The sequence below is a fragment of the Rhincodon typus genome, chromosome 9 (assembly GCF_021869965.1).
Source record: "Rhincodon typus isolate 14 chromosome 9, sRhiTyp1.1, whole genome shotgun sequence".
Taxonomy (NCBI): domain Eukaryota; kingdom Metazoa; phylum Chordata; class Chondrichthyes; order Orectolobiformes; family Rhincodontidae; genus Rhincodon; species Rhincodon typus.
Window position 1 is genome coordinate 1,906,333 of NC_063340.1, and position 10,102 is coordinate 1,916,434.

General features: G+C 41.5%; 1 protein-coding gene across 1 annotated transcript in view; it reads left to right on the forward strand.

The window, feature by feature from the left end:
- Window positions 1-282: 282 nt before the first annotated feature.
- Window positions 283-10,102, forward strand: part of sertad2b (SERTA domain containing 2b) — a 57,527-nt gene continuing 47,707 nt past the window's right edge. Inside the window, exon 1 of the mRNA XM_020518202.2 lies at window positions 283-492. The gene's annotated coding sequence lies outside the window, so the exon portion shown is untranslated. The remainder of the gene's footprint in view (window positions 493-10,102) is intronic.

Sequence of the window (10,102 nt, forward strand, 5' to 3'; positions counted from 1 at the left end):
TTGGGGGCAGAGGGTAGTGATAGAGGATGGGGGTTAATGTCAGGAGGTAGCATACAAAGAGTGTCTTTTAAAAAAAAAGTTTTACTTATTTTAAAAGAAATGGTACCAATCCTGGAAATGAATAGAAGGCATCTTTTTTTTTCCCTTGGTAACTAACGGGTGTGTGACGAAATGGCAGAGCCCCATCAGTAGGCTGAGCTGTTTGAGTTGTTCGGTGGGGGAGGGGTGAAAAGGAAGCTGATTATAGAGGATGCATTACTCTAGCAGTCAGGACAGGAACTGTGCTCGAGTCACGTAACTGAGGCTAATGGGTGATTGGCACTCACGGCTCAGCTCTGGTTAGTTCTGTGGACCTGTCGTTAATTACACCAGAGTGACAGGCTGCATTGAAGATCCCTTTGGTGTCAGAGTGGAAAATTAACAGAAAACTCAGCCGTGTAAGGATCTTGTACTGATCGATTACTGCTGTGTTAATGAATGCTGTAAATACAGGTAATTTATGGTACATGCCGTCCATGTTTCTAAGTATTTGTAAATCTAGATGGTCAGTTTTCTTCTGTACTTCAGCTAGTTATAAACTCATGATCCCAGACCACTTTACGCTAACAATTACATTCCGAATGCAAGGTTCTACATACAGAGCAAGGCAGATTATGGCTTTTTCTAAAAGATGGATTTCAAATCTCTCTAATTATCAGAAATCGATCTCATCACCATGTTGGGATATATAGCATTATTAACCATTAAGAACACAAAAGTACTCTGTTTCTGATTTGGGTGTTTTATAACAGTGTTATTAGCTGCAAGTGTCACTTGACTGTTAAATTGGGATGAGTACAGTGCCTGAGGACAAGTGGAAATCGGTTTCTCTGGATCTCAGCAGAACTCCAAATGTTGTTCACGATTAAAAGTAATTTTCAGAATTTGGCAGTGTAACAGCTTGGATCAGGTGTGGGTGTGAATAAGTGTGTGAGGACCTGAATCAGAGGAACTCATTCACATGGACACCTACATTCAAAAAATCTGTTGGCCGTGGGTGCTGTGGACATGTTTAAAATCTGAAGCTTCTGTGTAACACCTGCACACACCCATGTGTGAAATAAGAGTCCCGATTAGTTTAATTATCCTTTAATAAGACATTGTAAAATTGTTAATTGCAAATGACCAGTTTGAAGCAGCTGAGTTAGTAACCTAATCCACATATTCAAAATTACAAGAGTTCCTCAGACATAGAGCTAGAAAATTGGAGCAAAGGCTGGGGAAGATATCAAATGGTGAAACAGTCCTTTCTGCAGAAATGTGACTTGTCAGGATGCTTCCTAATATTCCATGCAATGTTTTTGGTGTACTTGTAATAATATTCTCTGTAGAACCATGAGATGTACAGCATTAAAGTTATTAGCAGATATGTTACTTACTTTAAAACAGAGAGGGTGTCAATGGAGAGATGCTAAGTTACGACATTAATCTTCTGAATAACAGAAAAAGATTAGTTACACAGTACTGTGTTAGCAGTTTGACACTTGCTCAGCAATGTAACTGCAATGGATTCATCAAAAATCCAAATGAGTTAACCTTTCAGAAGAAGTAGCTCTTCATTTTGTTAGGCTGTTTGTTGTGCTGCTTGCTTTCTACTTTCTGCCTATCAGTAGTAGCTGACCTGAAACTTTCACTTCCCTTTTTTAGCTGATTGGGCCCCTGAAAGGCATTAGCAGCAGCAACCTCCTCCTGGGAAATAGAAATCAACCTCAGTGTGTTGCTGGTTGTTGCGTAAGAGCTTGAGCACCAAGCATCCATGGTCTGTAGGGACGGGGTGGGTGCGGGGCTGCACGATGGCTATTGGGGGTTTATAGGAGTTTGGTATGTGGCAGGTGGTCACAGAGCAGGGTCTACGGGTGGGTTCTGTGGGACCTGTTTTTTTTTTTTTTGCTTCAAATGTAATTGAGTTTAGAGTTTTTGGAACATTGAACATTGTTAATGACTAAATAAATGTATGCTAATTCTCTTATTCCTCTATTTCACTTTTTTTCTCTTCCGTTTCTCCCTCGCTTCTCCGCCACCTTCTCTCCCCACTACCCCGTGCAGAGGTCACTGAGTAGTTGTTAGACCTGGGCCAGTGTTTCTTTTATAATTGGCCAGCCGTCACAATGTACACACTCAATTATTCCAGCGAGCAACAAGTGCCTGGCCTTGTCGTCTTGTTTCTCCTCAGCTGCCTGGTTGAGATTGCAAGGTGACAGTGAGACTTGTTTCTGTTTGAAGAGGCACAGCAACTTGAGGGCGAAACTTCAATAAAAGTGTCCAGCTTGGTACGTAAACAAACATTTAAAAAAAATTGAATTGGGCTGCCACAGGAGTTTGTTGAAAATGGCCCGAGAGTGCAGGGCAGTTTCACTATCGAAGTGTTTGCCATGAATCTATATAAGAAGGCTTAGGCTGTGAGTGGTGACGGTCCCATTGTGGAGAAACTGTTTTGGTGACGCAGTGTTGTTGGCTCCTATGATAGACTGACAGTAGGATGACTGGTTAGTAACTACATTTTTCTTTGATTATTCAACTCCAATTTATTTTTAGGCAGTAAGAACCCATTTGTTTGAAACATATCAAAGTTTTTAATACATGTTCAAAGCATTCCAGGAAAATGAACCATGTGTAAAGTATTTGAGGAAAGGGAGGAGGAGGCCAAATGTAGACAATTGAATAGGTTAAAGTATAATTATATATGATCGAACTACTTATACAAACACTGAGTTGGCAAATATTTGTAGTAACTTTTTTTTGATTCATTCATGGGATTTGAGCATTGCTGGCTGGGCCAGATTGATTTCTAATTCCTAATTACTCTGGGGGAAATGAGGGTGAGCTGCCATCTTGAACTCCTGCAGTATTTGAAGTGGAGGTAGATCCACAGTGCTATTAGGAAAGGAGTTCCAGGATTTTGATCCAGCGACAATGAAGGAACGGTGATGTATTTCCAAGTCAGGATTGTGTGTGGTTAGGAGGGGAACTTGCAGATAATGGTATTCGCATGCATCTGCTGCCCTTCTAGAAATATTGAAGCATAGAAAGTAGGAACAGGCCATTTGGCCCTTCCAAGCCTGCTCCACCATTCATTATGATTGATCGTGGCTGGTCATCCAACTTAATAGCTTGTCCCTGCTTTCCCCATATCCTTTATTCCTTATCTAACTCCTTGAAATCATACCATGGTTTGACCATGAAGGTTTTCTGTGATGGCGAATTCCACAAGTTTGCTGCACTCTGGGTGAAGGAGTTTCTCCTTGTCTCAGTCCTGAATAGTTTACTCTGTATCCTTCGACCGCTAGTTCTGGATTCCCCACCAACACCAAGAACATCCTTCCTGCATCCACCTTGCCTAGACCTGTTAGAATTTCATAGGTTTCTATGGCATTCCCCTCCTCATTGTTCTTAACTCCAGGGAATATAATCCTAACCCATCCAGCCTCTGTTCATACATCAGTCCTGCCATCCCAGGAAAAAGTCTGGTAGATTTTTGTTGCACTCCCTTAATAGCAAGAACATCCTTCCTTGGATAAGGATTCCGAAACTGCACAGAATATTCCAGGTCTCACTATATTTTAGATGGTAGAGGTTGTGGATTTGGAAACTGGTAGATGAATTCCTGCAGTGCATCTTGTAGATGGTACACACAGCTGTTACTGAGTGTCAGTGCTGGAGGGAGTGAATGTTGAAGCTGTTGGATGGGTTGCCTTGTCCTCGATGGTGTCAAGCTTCTTGAGTGTTGTTGGAGCATCACCCATCAGGCAAGTGCCTTGTCGATGGTGGACAGGCTATGGGGCGTCAGCAAGGTAAAAACAAAATGTGAGCGTGTGGCCTGTTTTTTAAAATTTACTTATGGGACATGAGTGTTGCTGGTTGGAGCAGCATTTATTGCCTGTACCTAGGTAACACAGTGTGGAGCTGGAGGAACACAGCAGGCCAGGCAGCACCAGAGGAGCAGGAAAGCTGATGTTTTGGGTTGGGACCCTTCTTCAGAAATGGGGATCCCGACACAAAATGCCAACTTTCCTGCTCCTCTGATGCTGCCTGGCCTGCTGTGTTCCTCCAGCTCCACACTGTGTTATCTCTGACTCCAGCATTGGCAGTTCTCTATTGCCTGTACCTAGTTGTCCCTTGAGAAGGTGGCAGTAAGCTGTCAACTTGAACTGCAGCAGTCCATGCGCTGTAGGTAAACCTACAATGTCCTTAGGGAGGGAATTTCTCGAAGCTTTAGGATTGTCACAAGTGGAAAGACTTTACGAAACAAATAGGGATCTTCTATAACTTCAGTGCAGTAATAAGTTGAAAAGTAACATTTAGAAACAAATATATTATAAACAAGATGAACTGCGAACATTTTAGGGTGTGGGTGTGAAGTTTTTGGCTTTCTGTATTTACAGGCCTGAATGGACAGGGTTGACTATATTCTCCGCATTGTAAGGGACTGAAATCATTAATTTATGAAAAAAAAAGGCTAGAAGGCAGTGTGTGGTCAGCACATGAAAGATTTGGCAGGGCGATGTCTCAACTTGCACTAGGATGGGTAAAATACAACACTGTACAATAACTGAATTGCTGCTTCGTGATCTCTTCATTGCCTTCCACTATTACACAGAAAATAGGGTTTCTTTCAATTCTTCAGCAGGGGACCTTAACTCCTATCTGTTCAATAAAAAGTGGGTGATAAAATATTAAACATAGTGGAACTTAGCATTGATTGCTACATATCCCCACCCTCTTCTCGGCATGAGTTTCATTAGCTTTTGAGAAACCAGTGCAGACCAGAAAAGGGCCCCCTGAATGTGTTTAAATCAGGTCCTGTTCTGCAGATAGGAAGGTGAAGGTGCTTTTACAACTGTTGGTGATGTCTTAATAAAAAATAATTCGCTGTATATATCCGTCTAGTTACACAGAACCCCAAGAAAGATAATTTGGCCCAATGCTGCCCAGGGAAGTACCGGTTAGTAGCAAAGATGCATTGAAGGGGCAAGCTGGATAAACACACAAGGGAGAAAGAAACAGACAGGAGTGGGAGGAGGACTTGTGCAGAAGCATCAACCTGTTGCATGTTTATCGCATCAATAGTTTGTAAGACAGTTCTCAACATTTATGAGTCACTTTGTCACTTGGGCATTTTGTTCTATGTACCATTGCATCGTAATAGCAAAACTAAGAAAGCAGAAGCATGATAAAATGTAGAATTGAGAAGATGATGTTAGTAACCAGTTATGAATCCTTAACCAACACGGGAAAAATACTGGATAAACTCAGCAGGTCTGGCAGCATCTGTGGAGAGAGAAACAGAGTTAACATTTTGAGTCCAGTGTGGACTCTGTTCTCAGAATTACAGATTTCCAGCCTCTGCAGTATTTTGCTTTTATTTGAGCAGTTAGAAATCCTTATTCCTTAAAAGAAAAGTCTGTGGCCTTCACTAACTACAGTCAGTTTCAGGAGCTGTTTGTTGGTCTGACTGGTATTTTGGGAGGGCTCTGAATGTTTCCATTGGATAGTGTCTCTTCTCTGAATCATTTGAGCCACTCTCCTTGTTTGGGATTGTCACTAAAGACACAACACCGTTGCCTGTGAGACAGAAAAGGGTCAGCTTTCAGATTCCAGTGACCTCGACTCGATCCATTCACTGCAGTCACTGTTTAGAAATTCTGTTTCAATAAGCATGATCAACATCATTGAGATTTGTTTTATTTCAAATATATTCTTTAAATTACTTTATCACCACTTAATTGGTGATCTTATTGCAGGCGTTCAGGTGATTGATGAATTGATTTGACTGTTTCTCTCTGGAGTCCAGAGCAAGACGGCAGAACATGCAATCTGAGCTGGACCGCTCGGGAGACATCACAAATCACATCCCCAAACAAAGTGGATTGGAAATTAGCAACTCTTTTGTCCCCCACCACCAAAAACAAATCTGTCATGCCTGGAAAAGATCAATTGAACATTTCAAACTTGATATTAATTCTTTTTTAAATTTAATGAAGGGGTTTAAGGGTTATGGAAACAAGGAGGATAGATGGCGGTAAATTATAGATCAACCATAATCAGATAGAAAGGTGAACTGATGGACTGGGTGGCCTCTTTCTGTTCCTATATTTAAACCATGTATAAAATAATATTTGAAAACTGTACAAGTGTGATAAATGTATATATGTCTGTAATCTTTCACTCTATATTGATCTTGCAGGTTATTTTCCTGTTTCTTAAGCATATAATTTTTACAATTGCCCAGGTTTTGGTTAGCTGCTTTATCAGTTGCACTGATGTAGTTTGCAAGTGCCATCATTTGTGAGGTGCAGCATGTTTTGTGCAGTATTGTATAAACCGGTAAGTGAATTCCCAGAGGCAATCCAGCAGTCTATCTGACAGGGTGTGCTAAGAACAGAGGCCCTGATGGCTAATTCCTCAGCAATGGGAGCATATGGAGACTCCTGCTGAATAATGACCCCCTTTGGATATGAGAAATGTTGTGTACAGGGCAAGTACCGTAAAATACAAGGACAAGATGATGATGTTCACAGTTGTCTTCTGTATTAACATAGAATAGAACTGGTATCAGCTTACCACTTCCCTGCACCTTTCTCCCCTCTCCCTCCCCGCCGCCCCCCCCCGCCCCCGCAAAGTATTGCAAGAATTCTATGTATCCAGTGCAAAATCTTCGAGCGTACAACAGTTGCAGGCAGGATGATGTTTTAAATGATTACCTGACATTGATTTTTGAGGGGGAGGGGTAGGAGAGCCTTTCTTTTTCACACTTTGTCCTCTCTCCCATAATGCTACTGCTGTATGACATTGGGCAAATTGTAAAATAAATTGTTCCAAATATCTGTGCAGGCTTGATTAGACAAAGGCTGATGTGTTTCAGTAGTTGCTGGGTGCTGCGGGCCTGCTTTTGTACGTTTTGAGGTAAATGTAGATGGCTGAAAGATAGATGAGGGCCAGATGCAGTTTGGCACATGTTCAAACAGCTGCTGTTGTTGCTGTGTTTCATTAGCTGGGAGTTAACTGTTGACCAGCAGTGAAATCTGCCATGGAGCTTCCAACTGCGTTGTGTGAAAGCATGGAATCTAACAACGTACAATCGAGTCTTTCTGCAAAGAGACATTTTACATTTTTAAAGAGCTGTGTGTCTGAGTAAATCTCACATTCTCCTTTTATTTTTTCTTATTTTATCCTCCCTCCATCTCAGAGGATGGTTCATTGCTGCAAAGCAATTGAGTCCTGGACTGCACTCTGATGACACAATCCAATTCCAGTCTTGACAGATTGGAATATATTTTTCAGGTTTATATTTGTTATCTCTAGGAAGTGAGAAGGAAATAGACCAGGACAGATTAAGGACTGGAATAACTTAATGAGTATAATTTTTTTAAAGTAATTCACGGGATATGATGTGCTGCCTGGGCCAGCACAGTCTAAACCCTAATTGCCATTCAGAGGTTAGTGATCAGCTGCCTTCATGAACTAATGTAATCCATGGAGAAGAGCCCACATTGCTGTTAGGGAGGGAGTTCTAGGATTTTGATCCAGCAACTCTGAAGGAACGGTGATATATTTCCAAGTCAGGATGATGAGTGACTTAGAAGGGAATTTGCAGGGGTTGGTGCTCCCTTGTATCTTCCCCATGCCCTTACTCTTCTAGATGGAAGTGGTGTGGGTTTGGAAGGTGCAGTCAGAGGAGCCTTGGTGAATTTCTGCAGTGCATCTCGTAGATAGTAACAGCAGTATGTACTGAGCGTTGGTGGTGGAGGGAGTGGATGTGGATGTGGATGTGGTGCTAAGTTGGCTGCTTTGTCCTTGCTTTGACAAGGATGAAATCTCTTGTGCCTTCCTGTAAAGAATTTGTGTGTGGTGGTCTTGTGTCTCCATAATGAATTGACCCACCATTGCTGATGGAGTGCGCCCTGAGCTCTTGAACTGCCTCCCCAAACCTCAAATTTCCTTTAACAATGCTGCTGTGAAGCACCTTGGGAACCCTTTACAATGTTAAAGTAACCATGTAACTACAGTTTGTTACAGAATCATCACTGCTGTCACCGCTAAAGTTGAGACATGCTCTGCCATTGTCTGTTTTTGTATCCACCTTCTGTAAATGGCCGAGTTAATTGGATTTGAAATGCTTGTGAAGAATCTGTGTATTTTTTGCGGTTCAGCTTTTTTTGGTGAGATTCTATCGTGTTTTCTGTTGAGACACTTTTTAGTACAACTTCACCAGGGACTTACTTGTATCTTGATGCCAATCTGTTAAAATACAGAATGAAAGATGAGGTTTTGCTGATATGCAGTGAGGGAGGGTATGGGCTGATGAGGTCTTCAGCCATGAAGAATTGGATGATCCCGGTCTCAACAGCTAATAGAATTGTATTTGTTTCCGTGGATTACGATTTTCTAGTGTTCTCCTCTGAATTTATACCATTGACTTAAACTTGGGTTTACAGAGAACAGTTCTAGAACAGGCAACTACATAGAATATAAACTGGGTAAACCTAGATGATGATAATACTGTGGAGGATATATTCCTGATACAAGATGGTTTTCAGAGCAGTGTGTTGGGGAATCAATTAGAGAATAGACTATTTTAGATCAATATTATGTAACGAGAGAGAACTAATCAGTAATCTTTGTTGTAAGGGCATATCTGAGGATGAGTAATCATAATATGATACAATTTTACATTAACTTTGAATGTGATGTAATCTCAAACTTGAATCTTAAGTCTGAATAGAGAAAACTATAAAGATATGAAGGGCAAATTGCCTGTGCTGGATTAGGAAGCCATATTAAAAGGTATGGTGGTGGATGAGCAATGGCTAGCTATTAAAAACTTAATACATAATTTACAACAAACATCCATTCCTTCAAGGCATAATACCACAAGAAGATAAGTGAGTCAATTGTGACTAACAAAGGAACATAAAGGTTGCGTTGGAGGAGGCTTATAAAGTTACCAGAAAAAAGTAGTAAACCTGAGGATTGGGTGCACTTTAAATTCAGCAAATGACGTCCAAGAAACGGATGAAGAGAGCATAGAATATGAAAATAAATTAATAAGAAACATAAAAGTAAACTGTTTAAAAAAAAATCTTCTAAGTCTAGGGAGAATAAGGAACTGAAAAAGTACTCTGAATAAAAACAAAGTACTGGAGAAATTAATGAAACTGAAGTTAACAGGTCCCCCAGCCCCAACATTGGGCATCCCAGGGTGTTGAAGGAGGTGGCTATAGAGAGATTAATGTGCTGGAGCCTATCTTTGAAAATTCAATAGGCTTAGGAATATTTCCTGCAGATTGGAATGCAGTAAATGCAGCCCCACTATTTAAGAAAGAAAGACTATTTAAATTTGAACGATACTTCCTACTTAATCATTGGCTTTGTGAAAGTTGTTTCTTTTTTGCAGTTCAAATTTTGAGAGTTTCTGTATATACATTTTGTTGTGGGGGTCGGTTTAGCTCAGTTGGCTGGACAGTTGGTTTACGAAACAGTGTAATGCCAAGAGCACGGGTTCAATTCCCATCACTGTCTGAGGTGACTATGAAGGACTGTCATTCTCAATGTCTTCCCCTCACCTGAGGTATGGTGGCACTCAGGTTAAACCAGCATCAGTCATGCCTCTCTAATGGCCAGATAAGACTATGGCGACTTGACACTATTAGTACATCTTCACTGAAGATTTATTTTTATCCTGATATTTGTCCAATACCTGAATCAGTGACGAATAGTTCGCAGAATCAGTGGTTTAGCAGGAGGCTGTACAGCTCTTCACTGCTCAGAGTCAAAACAGTGTGGAGCTGGAGGAGCGGAGCAGGAAAGTCAACATTTTGGATCAGGACTGGGGACGGGGAAAGGGAGCTCAGAAATAAATGGGGGGGGGGGGGGGCTGTGGGGGAGGTAGGTGGGATGGTGATAGGTGGACGCAGATAGGGGGTTGTAGAGAACCGATCTACCCCATGCTTCTCATTGACCAATCTCTACAACCCCCTACCTGCATCCACCTATCACCATCCCACCTACCTCCCCCACAGCCCCACCCCTCTCCATTTATTTCTGAGCTCCCTTTCCCCGTCCC